Here is a 15,232-nt window from a genome sequence, read left to right as displayed (position 1 = left end):
CAAGAGTGCCTGCCTCGGATACACGAGGCCCTAGGTTCGATTCCCCAGCACCACATATACAGAAAACGGCCAGAAGTGGCGCTGTGGCTCAAGTGGCAGAGTGCTAGCCTTGAGCGGGAAGAAGCCAGGGACAGTGCTCAGGCCCTGAGTCCAAGGCCCAGGACTGGCAAAAAAAAAAAAAAAATATTATGAAGTTTTTTCCTAATTAGTCCAAACTATCATGTTTTCTTTTCTGGCTTTTTCCTAAATCATTTTAAAGCATAGAATTTCATTACTCCTGTATATTTTCTTTTCTTTTGTCTATATATGTGTTTACATTTTCATAAATCCTCATTCTTTGATCCAACCAGGAACATATTTTATTATACAGTATGATAAGTGTGTCCAAATTGATTTTCTCAATCTCTAATTTTCTATTAATTTTCAGTTACTCATTTATTGTGAACTAACTTGCATGCATACATTAGTTTCTGATATTACTTTGGCATTCATTTATCTCTACACTAGATATGTAAGTTGTAGTTATTATGTTTATTATAAATTGTAAAAGCTAAAAGATGACATCGTAATTCATTTAATTAAGCTAAAAGATGACATAGTAATTCATTTAATTATCTTTTTCAAAACTATTTTTTTCTTTCCACGTTAAACTTAGAATTATTTTTAAAAATTTGTGGTGGCCAGGCACTGCTGGCTCAAGCCTGTAATTCTAGTTACTCAGGAGGCTGAGATCTGAGGATCATGATTCAAACGAACCTGGACAGGAAAGTCCACGAGACTCTTATCTCTTATTAATCACAGAAAAATCTGGAAATGGTGCTGTATCTGAAGTGGTATAGTGTTATCCTTGAGAAAAGGGAGCTTATGAACAGCACCCAAGCCCAGAGTTCAAGGCAAGTGCTCTACCACTTGAGCTACACCCCCAGCTATTTTTGCTTTAGTTATTTTTCAGGTCAATTTCATTCCTATTTCCTTCTCCAAAGTCAGTTGGAATTAAAGGCTTGAGCTACTGCTGGCTGGTAGCTACCAGTCAACAAAACAATCACTTGTCAATAAACCAAATCTTCAGAGTACTTAGAATTTGCATCCAAAATGATGTATCTCTTCATTTATTTGAATAAATTAAAAAGTTCAATGAATTTTAATCATTTTTTCTTGTGCACTGCTCATGATTTATTGATTAAGCTTATTCCTGACTTGTGCTATCATCAGCTACCATATTGGCTCATTGAAGGGAGAATGAAAAGCATGTTATCTGTGGAGACTGCGTTGGGAGAGTTGATTAAATGTTTCCCAGAAGTTTTTGCATTGAAGGCTTTATCACCAGGGCAGCAATGGTCAGAGGTAGGCCATTTGGTAGGTGATTGGATCTTGATAGCTCTGACCTCATGAATAGATTAATCCATTGATGGATGTCTCATTTAATGATTTGTTGGGTCATGGTGCAAACTTTAGGATATGAGGCCTAGTTGGAGGAAGTAAATCTTTGGAGGTATGCCTTTTGAAGTTTATATTTTGTCCCTTCCTCTGTCTTGTTTGCTTTCTAGCTATCATAAGTATTTTTTTTCTATAGCAAGCTTCGTGTTTTGTTGATCTGCTTCACTGCATACCCAGAAGCAATAGAACCAAGTGACTGATGATGCAATGTGAAAACTTTGACTCTGAAACCATCCAAAATAAGTATTTTTTTCTTTAAGTTAATTTTCTCATGTTTTTTCACAGTGATAAAAAAAACAAGACTAACACAGTTGTCCTCAAGTACTTTAGGAGCTAGTTTCAATGCAAGATAGTGTTGTTGGGCCTATATGTATTTGTTCCATAGATGCGACCATCTCTAAATTGGGACATCATGGGTAGTCAAAGATATAACAAACATTCTGTCCCTTGGTAGTATTGCTATTTGGTAAGTGAGGTTCTCAACACTGAAAAAAATAAATTTAGTTCTAACTCCAGTATATTTAATGAAAATTCCTTTCAGTATTTGACAAATGATTGAGCATTATCTATATTCTAACTGCAATTATGGCTTTATATCTTATTTTGTTCTTTCATGAAACACGAATGCATTGAAGATAGGCTAAGTAATGCTACAGTAACAATTGACCTATAAATTTCAGGGACTCTGTACAAAATGACTTTGCTTTCTATTTCTACTGTTTACTCAGTACTGGTTGTTGAGGAGAACTGATCTGATGGGTTTACAGAGATTGCATGCCATCATGTGCTTTCACTGCAACAGGAATCAGAAATGTGAGGATTCACACACTGACTCATCTTCCAAGCAGGAGTAGATTTAAGCCCTCTTTCATGGCTCAAAGCAAGCTATTGGCCTTACCTGATGTAAAAATGAGGAGATCCATACAATCAGCTTGATCATCTCAATTCTCATTCTGAGAGCCTCATCTCTCAGAATTAGTGACTTAAAAAATGGTGACCATTTGGCTTCTTGATCAGGTACCGAGTCCTCTCACATGGAGCATGAGGTACATTAGAAGCTGGAAAGGTGTTAATCCTTGTAGAAAAACGAATTTATTGTAAATAAATTTGTTACTATTATGAATATATTAATTTTAAAATAAGATCGAAATTATGTCTTCAATTGAGTGGTCTTTATTTCAGGATTCAGATGAGAATTGGGAAGGAAGCATGCCTCTGCTATTCTGTCTATAGAACAACTGTAGAGCAAATGCATTCAGAATTCTCTTCCATTGCCTGTATGCTTAATTATGCATATTATCTTCTGTCTCCTCCTCCTTCAAAGCTGAAATCTTGGAGCATGAGTACAATCTTTTGAATGCCCAGTGTCTTCTTCTACTAGTTTCTAGGCACTCATTTTTTGAACAGAAAAAAAGAGAAGTTTTGTTGCTTTGACATGCCATTTCAAACAATCCTGGGCTGTGTGGTTGCCAATTCTGGCATCAGTTAAGTCAAGATTAGGGTGCTATGGGTACTGAGTGGGGTGAGGTAGGGGGAGTGAGAGAATATATCTAATACAGAGCTTATACAGATTAAAACAAATGAATGCTCTGTATCTCTAAGTAGTATCAAAAGACATTTGCAGTTTTCCTAGCCTATTTCCCACGTCTACTTGGCACAGAGACTGCCAGGATCAATGGTCCAATTTTAGTTCCACTTTCTTCTTCCATCATTCCCAGTATTCAGCTCTTCGGAAGTGAGTTAATAATGTAAAATCTGACTGAATTAAATTCATTTAACTGTGCTGCCAATTCCCTTCCCTTCATGCATTTTTAAAGAGATCTCAAACCAGTGATAGATTTCTAATGCTGCAGGAAAAGAAAGTAAGGATGAGATACTAAACCTGAAAGGAGTGAATTGTTTATTATAATTGCTCCATTGAATTATCTCATTCTGTGTCCAGAAGGAAGAGGAAATGTCAGCCTTCTATAGACTTTACAAGTGGAAATATGCATGGTAGAGAAATAGGTAGACACCGTCTCTTCTATTGGTCAAAATTTGACATAGAACAGCTTCCCATGGAAAGCAGTGAACAGTAAGAGGTGTGTGTGTGGGGGGGGGGTTCTATAGCAACCCAGTATATTCTAGCTAGGATGATGATTTTTTTTAATTGAACTTACAGTTAGAAACAAATTAGTAACCAGACCTCAGATAATGTTTTTGACACTGTAACTATGTGAGGTACCTGCAAATTGGTCGAATTTGAACTCTGTTCCTTGCTCCCAGGCTTTCTTTGTTTCTCTCCAAAGCCTCCTGACTTATTGAGTTGATGGATACAGTCAGAATATACAGTATTCTGGAGCATACAGTATTTATATTCACAAGGTCAAAGACATATATTGTATTTAAAATATATAAACAAAAGGTGAAGGCTTCAGGAACAATATACTGACTGATTCATGAGGGAGTATTTCTAGAAATGAAAGGAAGATGTATCTGCTAAATTGAATGTGTCTATTAAAATTCAATTGTTAATGTCACCTGCTTCCAGAGCAATGTCTTAGAAGATATTGTTCATGACTCATGTTTTTGGAATTCCTTCTAATCACAAGACAGATTCCCCAACTCTCTTTTAGGAGCAAGCATCATTTGGAATTTGCATCGTGTTTTATTGCCTCCAACCTGCAGTATTTGTTTCCATCAGGCTGCCATGTTGATATTAACTATTAACATGCTTCGAATGATGTAACTGGTTAATGATACCATCAATTCTGTCATTAATACTCTCATAACAGAGAGTGGAAGAATTCACATTCTAGTTCCATGCTCCGTGTGTGTGTGCACGCGCGTGCGCAAGCACGTGCATGCATGCATACGTGCTGGTCCTAGAGCTATAACTCAGGGCCGTGGTGCTGCCCTGAACTTTTTTGCTCAAGGCTCATGCTCTAACACTTGAGTCACAGCTTCACTTTCAGCTTTTTGGTGGTTAAGTGGACATAGGAGTCTCATGGACTTTCCTGTCCAGGTTGGCTTCAACCCATGATCCTCAGAACTCATCCTCCTGATTAGCTAGGATTACAGGCATAAGCCATGGCTTGATATGGCTTATGTTCCTCCATTGGAACCAAGGGCTATGTTGAAACTATATATGTACTTCACTACCATCTAGTAATGGATACTTGATTTGCACAGCCCAGGCCAGAGTTGTGATGGCTTGGGAAACTATGCTCTTGAAATTTCCTGTTCAGCATGATCACTTTGGAAACACACCTTTGATTTGACTGATGAAAAGATAGAAACTTATTCAATATATTGTCTGTTAAAACTGGGGATTTAATGATGTTGTAAGAGGGAAAATTCTCCTAATAAACTGAAACTTGCCTTTCCTACTAATAATGTTGCAAACTGTAATCTTGTACCCAGATCCTTTCCCTGAAAACAAAGAAAGGAAATTTTATAAAGCACTGTGTCCATGGGTGCTGTGTTTTCACACAAATCCTAAACACCTCCAAAGAAAGCATTGTATATCAGCTGGTGAGAGGGAAGATTTGAAATTCGATATGTAGGATTTGATAAGGCTTTACTATTACTATAAGTTTTCCTTTTTTTTTTTTTATCCACTAACCATCTCCCACCTCATTCTTGACAATTAAGATTCTGTAAATGTCTCAGACTGTGAATAAATTCTTGGAGATAAGAACAGTCAATTTCCCTAACCCTGTGGGGGTCAAATGAGGTTTTTATGTTATATCAATTCAAAAATTGATAAAGTTAAGGATGATGCCACAATGGCTCCCTGAAAAAAGCACTTTGATGAGGTTATTTTTAATGATTTCATCAATGGCTGGATCATGAAGTTGGTTAACTGACCAAGTTTCCTAACTTATCATCCCAAGCCAACATTCAAAGGTCTTCTATTAACTTACTTCCCTGTAATATTTGTTTGTGTTTTGCCCATGAACCTTCCTCTTTTATTGCCTAGGATCATGGATCCCATGCTTTATTGTTAAAAATAATTATTCCATCTTCAGCTTTGACACTGAATTTCTTTTTCTATGTTATTTTATTTTACTTTTATATTAAGTGATTATACAAAGGAGTTACCATTCAACAACAAATCAGCTTAGGAATACAATGCATCTTGATCAATGTTATCCCTTTCATCAGTCTTGCATTCCTCCTACCCTACACTTTCCCTCACTTTTCTGAATTTTATGGAATATGCATTTAATTTTTAATTTTTTTTACTATCTCTTGACTCTAACTTAAAAATGGTTATCTCCTAAAGATTCTCCTGCATCCTTCCTAAGATTGTTTTTGCCATATTCTTTTTTCCAGTTATCACTTCAGAGACAAACAATCTATTAAGATATCTTAAAACATCATTTTATTGATCATTCATTATCTACCATTTAATTTTTAGCTGAGGCTGGAGGATCTCCTTCCAAGAAGGCTTCTTCACACATATGTATAGTACCTCACTGTTCTTTGGCTTCAATCTCTCTCCAAATTTCACGTTATCCTTTAGGGTCTCTCCACAGTGCTTGCCTAGGTTTTCCATCATCCTGGTGTAGCTCAAGTGGGACAGTTTTATTAAATAATAAATGAAACAGAAGCTATGAGGCTTCTTATAGCTAATACCAGAACATCATCTAAGCCATATTCTATTGCCCTAGCAAGTTATTAATAGCCACTCTGACTCAAAAATGGGAAAATTAAACTAAACTCTACTTCTCAGTGTGAGTAGCAAAGAAATCGTGGCCATATGTAAGTTGCCATGTTTCATATTTCAAAGACACAAGATGGGATAATATACTCTCAGCTTCTTTTTTTTTTGTTCTAATTCCTCCATGTCCTCTACTTAGGTCCTCTCTTCCACCAAATAACCCTTGTAAATATACAAAAACTCTATGTTTCAGAATAAGCCCAATCCTGGAGTATCTTTTACTTACTAGAACAGGGAATCAACTAACTGTTCATAGGCCAACCACCAGCCTTTGGAAATAAAATTTTATTGGACACATCTATACACATTTCTTTATGTGCTGTCTATTATTGTTTTTAAGCTACAGGGACAACGTGACAGGGATTATGTGTGGACAATAAGCCTATAAAGCCTTCCATAATTGCAGGTTTTACATTTGTAGATTAGTCCAACCATGAATTGAAGGTATTTTTTTAAATCTGCCACTGTACTGACCGTGTAGATTATTTTTCTTGTCACGATTCCCTAGACAATATAAGTATAACAACCATTTACCTTGAATTTACACTGTGCTAGAAAATCAAAGCCAACTATGGATGACTTAACGTATTTAACAGGATGTGTGTAGGTTCTATGCCACAATACAACTTTTTTTGCCTGTTCTGGGGCTTGAACTCATGGCCTGGGTACTGTCCCTGCACCTCTTTGCTCTTTGTGCTCAAGGCTAGCACTCTACCACCTGAGCCACAGTGCCACTTCCAGCTTTTTCTGAGTAGTTTATTGGAAATGAGAGTCTCACAGACGTTTTTCCGGGGGCTGGCTTCGAGCCATGATTCTCAGATCTCAGCCTCTTGAGTATCTAGGATTATAATAGTGAGCCATCAGTACCAGGCCACAAAATACACTAATTTATGTAAAGGACTTGAGCACGCCTGGATTTTGCTATCCTTGGAGAGTATTGTAACCAATCCCTAAGGATTTCAGGGACAACTATATTTACCATTTTAACCTATTTAGAAAACATTTGCTGGTCCCTTCTCTAGAACCAGTGATAGTTAAAGTGTGTCCTTTGGATTAAGGATATTAGCATCCCCTAGTATATATTAGAAATTATCATTCTAGATCATTCGAATCAGAAACTTTGAGGGTGGTACCAGTCGATGTATGTGTTTGTTTACAAACCTTCCAGCTAATTCTAATGTGTAAGATTCACTGTTCCAAAGAGTCATAAAATGAAGATGAGAGACAGATATATTGAAAGAATGGATGCAACCACTACAGCTGTCTTGTTTGAGTTGGAATGATGGAAACTGCACATCCTTATCATGGGGACAACCTGTGGCAGAAAGGGAAAACTTCATCATCCCAGAAGTGGGAGCAAGGAACTCCATAAACTTGTGCCTATTTCCTGTCTTCTCAGTGACTTCATGTAGAATGGATAAAGGGTTAGGAATTCTGAATGGAGATTCCAGCTCTGAAGCATACAGGCATGTGTATGTAACTTGGGTAGTTTTTAACTTCAAATGTGACCTGAGGAATATGTATCATAACATGTTGTATGTCTGGAAGATACAGTGAATGGCATCAACTTCCTGAATAGCCCAGAATTGACAAATGGGATTACCTCAAACTAAAAAAAGCATACATATGGCAAAGTAAACTGTCAATCATTAGAATGAAAGGATACCCTAGAGAGTGGGAGAGAATCTTTGCCAGCTATTCATCTGACAAGGGAATAATAATTAAAATATATAATTATCTCAAAAATTCAACTGATAATATAATTAATAAATGGACAAATAAATCAAACATAACCCTCAAAAGAAACAGCAATGTTTAATAAATACAGTAAAAATTTTTTCAACATCCCTGGTCATAAAGAAAATGGAGATTAAAAGAATTTAATCTCCCCCAAGCCAGAATGGCAATTATCAGAAATACAAATGACAACAAAGGCAGGCAAAGATATGGAGGAAAATAAACTCTATTATACTGTTGGTCAGTGTAAACTATCGCCCATTTTGCAAATCAGTATGGAGAGTCCGAAAACACCCCTAAAATAGAATTACCATATAATTTTTCCATATCCCATCTTAGCATCTATTTGAAGAAATTTAAATCAGCATACCTATGTTTATTTTAGCACTGTTCTTGACAGCCAAGTTATGGAGTCAGATTAGGTAAATGGATAAAGGGAATGTGGTATATATTAACAATGTAGTATTAATTGCATTGCTGGATGTTATATTTTTATTATCGCTTTTTAGATTTTTTTAACAGCATGAATTAGCTGTACAAGAGGTAATTCACTGTGACTTTTTCATATATGCACACAATATATCCCTTCTAAAACAATTTCAACAGTGGTCATTGTTCAATTTCTATATATGCAAATAAGGTACAGGGCTTATTTTACTTTCCTTTCATTCATTTTATTGATTAATATAATATATATATTTCTGAAATACCATGCTGAAGACACTGCAAATTAATATATATATATACAAAGTGCAATATTATTCAGGCACAAAGAATAAATAAGTAGATCATTTGCAGGATAAGAGTTGAAAGCAGAGATCATGTTACATGAAATAAGCCATAAGCCAGATTCAGAAAGTCAATATTCTATGTTTTCTCTCCTATATGGAATCATATATAGACCCTCTCTTTCTCTCATTTTCTGTTTCTATCATGTGGGCATTATGAAAATTAACAAAGAAGGAAAAGGAAAAAGAAGGAAAGAGAGAAAGGAAGGAAGGGAGGAGGAAAGAAAGAAACAATACAACAACTAGACAATGCATTTTCAAACTCTCTAGGCTTCTCACTCTCTCCTCTCTCTTCTCCCTTCCCCTCCCTTCCTCTCCCTTCCCCTCCCTTCTCCTACCTTCCCCTCCCTTCCCCTTTCCTTCCCTCCCCTCCCCTCCCTCCCTCCCTCCCTCCCTCCCTCCCTCCCTCCCTCCCTCCCTCCTTCCTTCCTTCCTTCCTTCCTTCCTTCCTTCCTTCCTTCCTTCCTCCCTTCCTTCTTTCCTTTCTTCCTTCCTCACTTCCTTTTCTCTCTTTTTTTTTTCTTTTATTTCTTTGGGTAGGGGGATGCTGGAGATGGAGCCCAGAGCCTCAATATTTTAAATAGTATCCTGGGTAATGTAGAAATTTGACTATCATAATAAAAACAATTTCCAGAAAATCTCATGTGTGTGTGTGCATGTGTGCATGTGTGTGTTTGTGTGTGTGTGTACACACATGTGCTGCTACTGAAGCATGAATTCAGGGACTCTCACATGCATGCATGGCTCTTTGGCTCACTGTCTTTCGCTCTCTGGCTCCCTCTATATTTGGGCCACAGCTCCACTTCTGTATTTTTCCTCATTCAATGGTGATAAGAGTCCCTCAGATATGTCTGCCTCCACTGGCTTTACACTGTAATCTTCAAATGCTAGTCTTCTGAATAGAGCTGGGATTACAGGCTTGAGCTACTAGTACCTGCCTGTGACTGTGTTTCTTAATCCATAGAATATTTCTTCCTGCTTCCACACTATGTTGGGCTTTCCTCTTTTGTTTATGTGCTCTTCTGGGCATTGGTTTATTGTGCTACTGAGATGTTTTGGTTTTGTTGTTATTTTGTTTTCTTATTTGAATATTATTATGTTTAAGTAGTTGTACAAATGAGTTGCTATTCAGAAAGGCAGTTTATGAATTTAGTGAGTCTCGATCAAAGCCAGCCTTCCAACATTCTCACCCATGCCTCCCTACCCACCCCTTCACTCACTTTTCTTATTTTTTAGGATATGTATTGAATTCTTTTTTCCCATTTAGCAAAGCAGTTTATTATACAAAGCCTCTTGATCTGTGTCATCCTTTTAACATCTTCAGCCCCCTTCAACCTAACACTTCCCTCATTTTTATCAATTCTGTGGTGCATATAATGAATTCTTGCCTGTATTCTCCCCCCTTCCTCCTTTCATTCTTCTACCTCTCTCCCCTTGCCCCCCATACCAGTTGCAATATCCATTTCCTGGCAACGTGACTACAAGAAAAGGTCAAATTAAACACTTTAGCTATCTATCATTTTGATATTAAATCTTCACTGCCTTTTCAATGTTCTAAAATGACATCCAAGGCAGAAAATGAAATATTAAGAATTGTTTTCACGGGCTGGGGATATAGCCTAGCGGCAAGAGTGCCTGCCTCGGATACACGAGGCCCTAGGTTCGATTCCCCAGCACCACATATACGGAAAACGGCCAGAAGCGGCGCTGTGGCTCAAGTGGCAGAGTGCTAGCCTTGAGCGGGAAGAAGCCAGGGACAGTGCTCAGGCCCTGAGTCCAAGGCCCAGGACTGGCAAAAAAAAAAAAAAAGAATTGTTTTCTCGGGGCTGGGGATATGGCCTAGTGGCAAGAGTGCTTGCCTCAAATACATGAAGCCCTGGGTTCAATTCCCCAGCACCACATATGCAGAAAATGGCCAGAAGTGGCGCTGTGGCTCAAGTAGTAGAGTGCTAGCCTTGAGCAAAAAAGAAGCCAGGGACAGAGCTCAGGCCCTGAGTCCTAGCCCCAGGACTGGCCAAAAAAAAAAAAAAAAAAAAAAAGAATTGTTTTCTCTATTTCAGGCTGTGTCTTGATAATTTTTTCAAATTAACAAATATTTATTCAATACTGGGTATGTGAAATTGAAGAGCTCACTAATTTGAAGATATATAAATCAAATTTTAAAAATTATCAAATGTCTAGCAGGAGAGATGAATATGTTCATGATTCATAGCATTTGTTTTATGTCCCACCTGACACTCTCCCTGGTGTTATGTATAAGAGACCAGAAGAGTTTCTTTGGGTGTCACTGGGAATGGACTTCTAGGAAATCTTATATCAAATGCCCCTTAAGCAGATACTAAGAGCAGCAGATGACCATAAGATCTCATTGGAAGGTGATACCCAGGAGGCTGAACGAAGTTCATTACTAAGCATGCTACTGTTGTGAAGAGTGAGGGCTCAATCATGCTGGAAACCCTTGGGAGACTGTTAAGCATATACCTTAGAGCTGGGTGCTGGTGTCTCATGCCTATAATCCTAGCTACACAGGAAACTGAGATTTAAGGATCAAGGTTCAAAGTCAGCTTGGGTAGTAAATTCCATGAGCTTCTTACCTCCAACTAACCAGAAAAAAGCTGAAAGTATAGATGTTGTTCAAATGGCAGAGTGCTAGCTTTGAGCAAAAAAGCCAAGCAGGAATGTGAGGCTCTGACTTCAATCCCCACTATGGACATCAAAAAGAAGGAAGATGAAGAGGAGGAGGGAGGAGGAGGAGGAGGAGGAGGAGGGGGAGGGGGAGGAGGGGGACGGGGAGGAGGAGGAAGGCTAGGAAACAAAGAAGAAAAAAGAAATGTAGAAGGAGATGATGAAGTAGAGGAAACCTTAGTGTCATTCTCCTTGGGTGGGGGGCAGAAAGATGTTGCATTTACTTACCAAATTCTATTCTTCATTGTTTTATAGTATTAAATTTCCAAAACTTCTGACTTTTCCCACTTGTTGGCTAAATCTTTTCTTATGCTTGCACTAAAGACTACAACAGAGTTTGAAACTTGAGTGGTACATGAAGAAGAAATTTGGCTGAAGTACAGACAGCATCTGCTTCACTGGAGGAGGTGGTATTTAAATGAACCTTAGATGATGAGAAGATTTTTCAGCAAGTCGTGATATGGGTGGGGGGAGCACAGAGTAGGAAGGACTAAGGCAATATCCATGTGGTCCATGGCAAATGAAAGTGAAGCACTAAACTTTGAAAATGATTCATACTTTTAAAATTAGATAAAATTCAAGGTTATCTCTATAAATATTCATCCTCACTCCCTTGCTTTGAGTGGGAGATCTGAGCTCTGAGGAGTTTGCTCAGAGGGAATTGTGTCTCATAGCAGTCTGTTTCCTTCTAGTTCATATCTGGGTTGCTTTGACTTATTACACCAATTTGCTTCTCTGCAGAATTGTGAGCTTTTGCCAAAATCTGGATGTGACTTTGTAAGTTGTGTTGTAGCACAAGGGAGAATATCATTCATTATACATGGCACACTGAGGGAAAGGTTAACTATTGCTGATTCCATTGCTGGATATGGGACAGATGGATTTAATGAAGAACAAATAATCCAGTGTAGAGGCAGAGGTTGCATTGTGTGGTGATGGTGACTGAGAATGGATGAAGATGGTAGGGAGAAAGAGAGAGGGTTGGGGAGAGAGAGAGAGAGAGAGAGAGAGAGAGAGAGAGAGCAAGAGCAAGAGGGAGAGCAAGAGGGAGAGCAAGAGAGAGTGAGAGAGAGAGAAGGAGGGAGGGAGGGAAGGAGGGAGAGTGCCTTAAATTTAGCATCACTAAAGTACTAAAGAGGGGCTATACATTACAGGAGCAAAAATGGGTCCTGTGAGTGAATGTATTCATTCTATCCTCTTGTAACCCTATCTAATCAAATCAGGCTCTCATTCCCACCACTGACCCACTGACATTACTTTTATGAAGTTGACCTCTAACTACTATGTTACCAACTCTTGTGTTTTGTGATCAGTACTCTTACTTGTCAGACCTGTGATAGATCCGCGATAGCTGACACAGTAAAACACTCCTAATTAACAGATTGACAAAAGCCTCTTACGCGCTTTCCTCTTGTGGCTTCCAGGGTACCATACTTTCTTGGTCTTTCTCCTTCCCTCATTGTTCCTTCACAGTCTCTTTCTCCTAACACTTGAAAGTCATAATATGCTCCAATGTTTTGTTGTTATCTTCTTCTTTCTCTGGACATGAACCCTTTAGTATTTTATCTTATCTTTTATTTTGTGTGTAGGTGCCCATCTGGGGGCTTGAACTCAGGACCTAGCCACTGTCCATGACCTTTTGTACTCAAGGCTGGAGCTCTACCTTTTGAGCTACAAACCCACTTTTTCTCTTTTTGGTAGTTTATTGGAGATCAGTCTCACAGAATTTTACACATGGGCTGGCTTTGAACCTCAATCTCAGATCTCAGCCTCCTGAATAGCTAGGACTATAGATGTGAGCCACCAGTGCCAGGTTCATCTACTCTTAAATTGCATGTAGATACCAAACCCCATTACATACTTCCTGAGATGTTATTGCCTTCATATAATGAAACTTGCTTATGGTTTCATTTTAATTTGAGAAAAAAATCCATTTGTTCAGGTTATGAGTTGATTGGGAGCCTGTATCAACCTTTCATTTGGGAATGTTGATTCTGGATAGGCAGTTGTCATCTCTGATAACCAGCCTCCAAAGCGTTGGCAAATTGAGTAAGAGCAACACCATATCATTGCAATTCTTAGCGTGAATTCCCCATGGGGCACAAAGCTGTCACCTGTGAGCAGGTAAGGCTTCTTTAAAACACCTTGGTTTCTGACTTATACATATCAAATAAAGTATCCCATGCCATGCAAGTCCACGGAATATGGACACCATGGGGTCAGTCCATAAGAGCTGGGCTTGGTTTTACAGATTGTTCCAAAAGTTGACAGGGAGGTTACTGAAATACTGACTGTGCATAGAAAATTTCTTTGGAGAAAAAACTAGAAAGATGAATGAGCCCTGTTTCACAAATAATGTCAAAGACAAAAGCTACTTCTTAATTCCCCAGGGTTTTCCTCTACTACATTACACAAGTTTCAATTCTTTGGAAGTAAAGAGAAGTTTACACCATCTCGTCTCTTGTACACAACATAGTGCTCTGGAACCTTCCCCTACTCTTACCTGATGACTTCTCGCTGCTGGGTCAACATCTGGAATCTGAGCCTTGTTGCTACAACATAGTGTGTCATTCCTTATTTTTGTGCCCCTATTGGAGCCTGAATGCAGTGCCTTGAGCCTTCACTTGGATTTTTTGCTCAAGGCTGGAACTCTACCACTTGAGCCACATCTCCAGTTCCAAGACTGCTATTTCTTTCTGAGAGCCAGTGTTGGTTTGCAACAGAACGAGCAGCACTTCCTTCTGATACCCTTGATTTCCATTTGTTGCTATAGTAACACACAAGACAGAAGGGATGGAATATATTTTACTGAAGCATTAGGAGGAAAAACTAACATAGAGAAAACTCTAATCACTACTGTATGGTGAAGGCTTCTTCACAATTTAAAAAGACAATTCAGTGATTTAAGTTTCTCACAGGGAAGTTATTAATTCCATCTTTGCTACAGACCTGAGTTTCTCCATTCATTCATTCTCTCAAAAGGAAAGAGAATGGAAGTGTTTTCCTACTTCCTCTGTAATTTGGAAGTGTTCCCCTTCAAGTGAACTATTGTTTCTCATTAACATTTAAAGAATGTTGAAGTTCCTTTCTTATCCCCATCAATCATCTCTATCCCATAAGCATCGGGAATAATAAAGAGGCCCTTTGTTGAGTCTTCTGCCCTTTTCCAGCTCCTTTCTCAGCTTCTAGAATTGAGAATTACCACCTTATTGAGATTACCACCTTATTAGCCAATGATTTTCATTTTCTCCACCCATTCACTTGCTTCTGAGCAGGAGACAAAAGGAAGGAGTCATTATTTATTTTAATGGAATAAATTGACACTATTGTAGTGATTTTGAGGAATGTTATTGTTTTTCGGAACTTTAAATAATCATTAAAAAATCACTGATACACTACTAAACTTGCCATCGAATTGCTTGAATTTCCTGGCACTCTTTGTGGCCTGGTCTCCCTAGCTTACACTTGTGCATTCTTTCATTCCCAAGTCAGTGACTGTAATCTTATTTGTTTTGGGCCCTTAAAGCACAACAGTTAGAAATGCAGGTGTATTGAATTAATTTGCATCTGTATTACCACCCTCCCTTCTGAAAGAGATGTGCCTAACAAATCGTACAACAATGAGATATGTATTCTGAAGAGCTTCCGGAAACCTGTTCTTTTTTTGGCAGTTGTGCAGCTTGCACTCACGGCTTGGGCACAGTCCTTGAGCTCTTTTGATCAAGGCCAGAATGTAAGTGGAATATCAACTTTGTAACAGGTACAATTTCTCTTGTTTCATTTTGTTGTTTTTTAGTTTGTTTCACTTTTTAAGACAAAATCTAACTATGTAGCTCAGGCTGGTCTCAAATTCCAAATCTTCCTATTTTTGCCTCCTAAG

Source organism: Perognathus longimembris, chromosome 28, assembly GCF_023159225.1.
Source record: "Perognathus longimembris pacificus isolate PPM17 chromosome 28, ASM2315922v1, whole genome shotgun sequence".
Classification (NCBI taxonomy): Eukaryota; Metazoa; Chordata; class Mammalia; order Rodentia; family Heteromyidae; genus Perognathus; species Perognathus longimembris.
The sequence above is the reverse complement of the archived record's forward strand: the minus strand, read 5'-3'. Positions refer to the sequence as shown.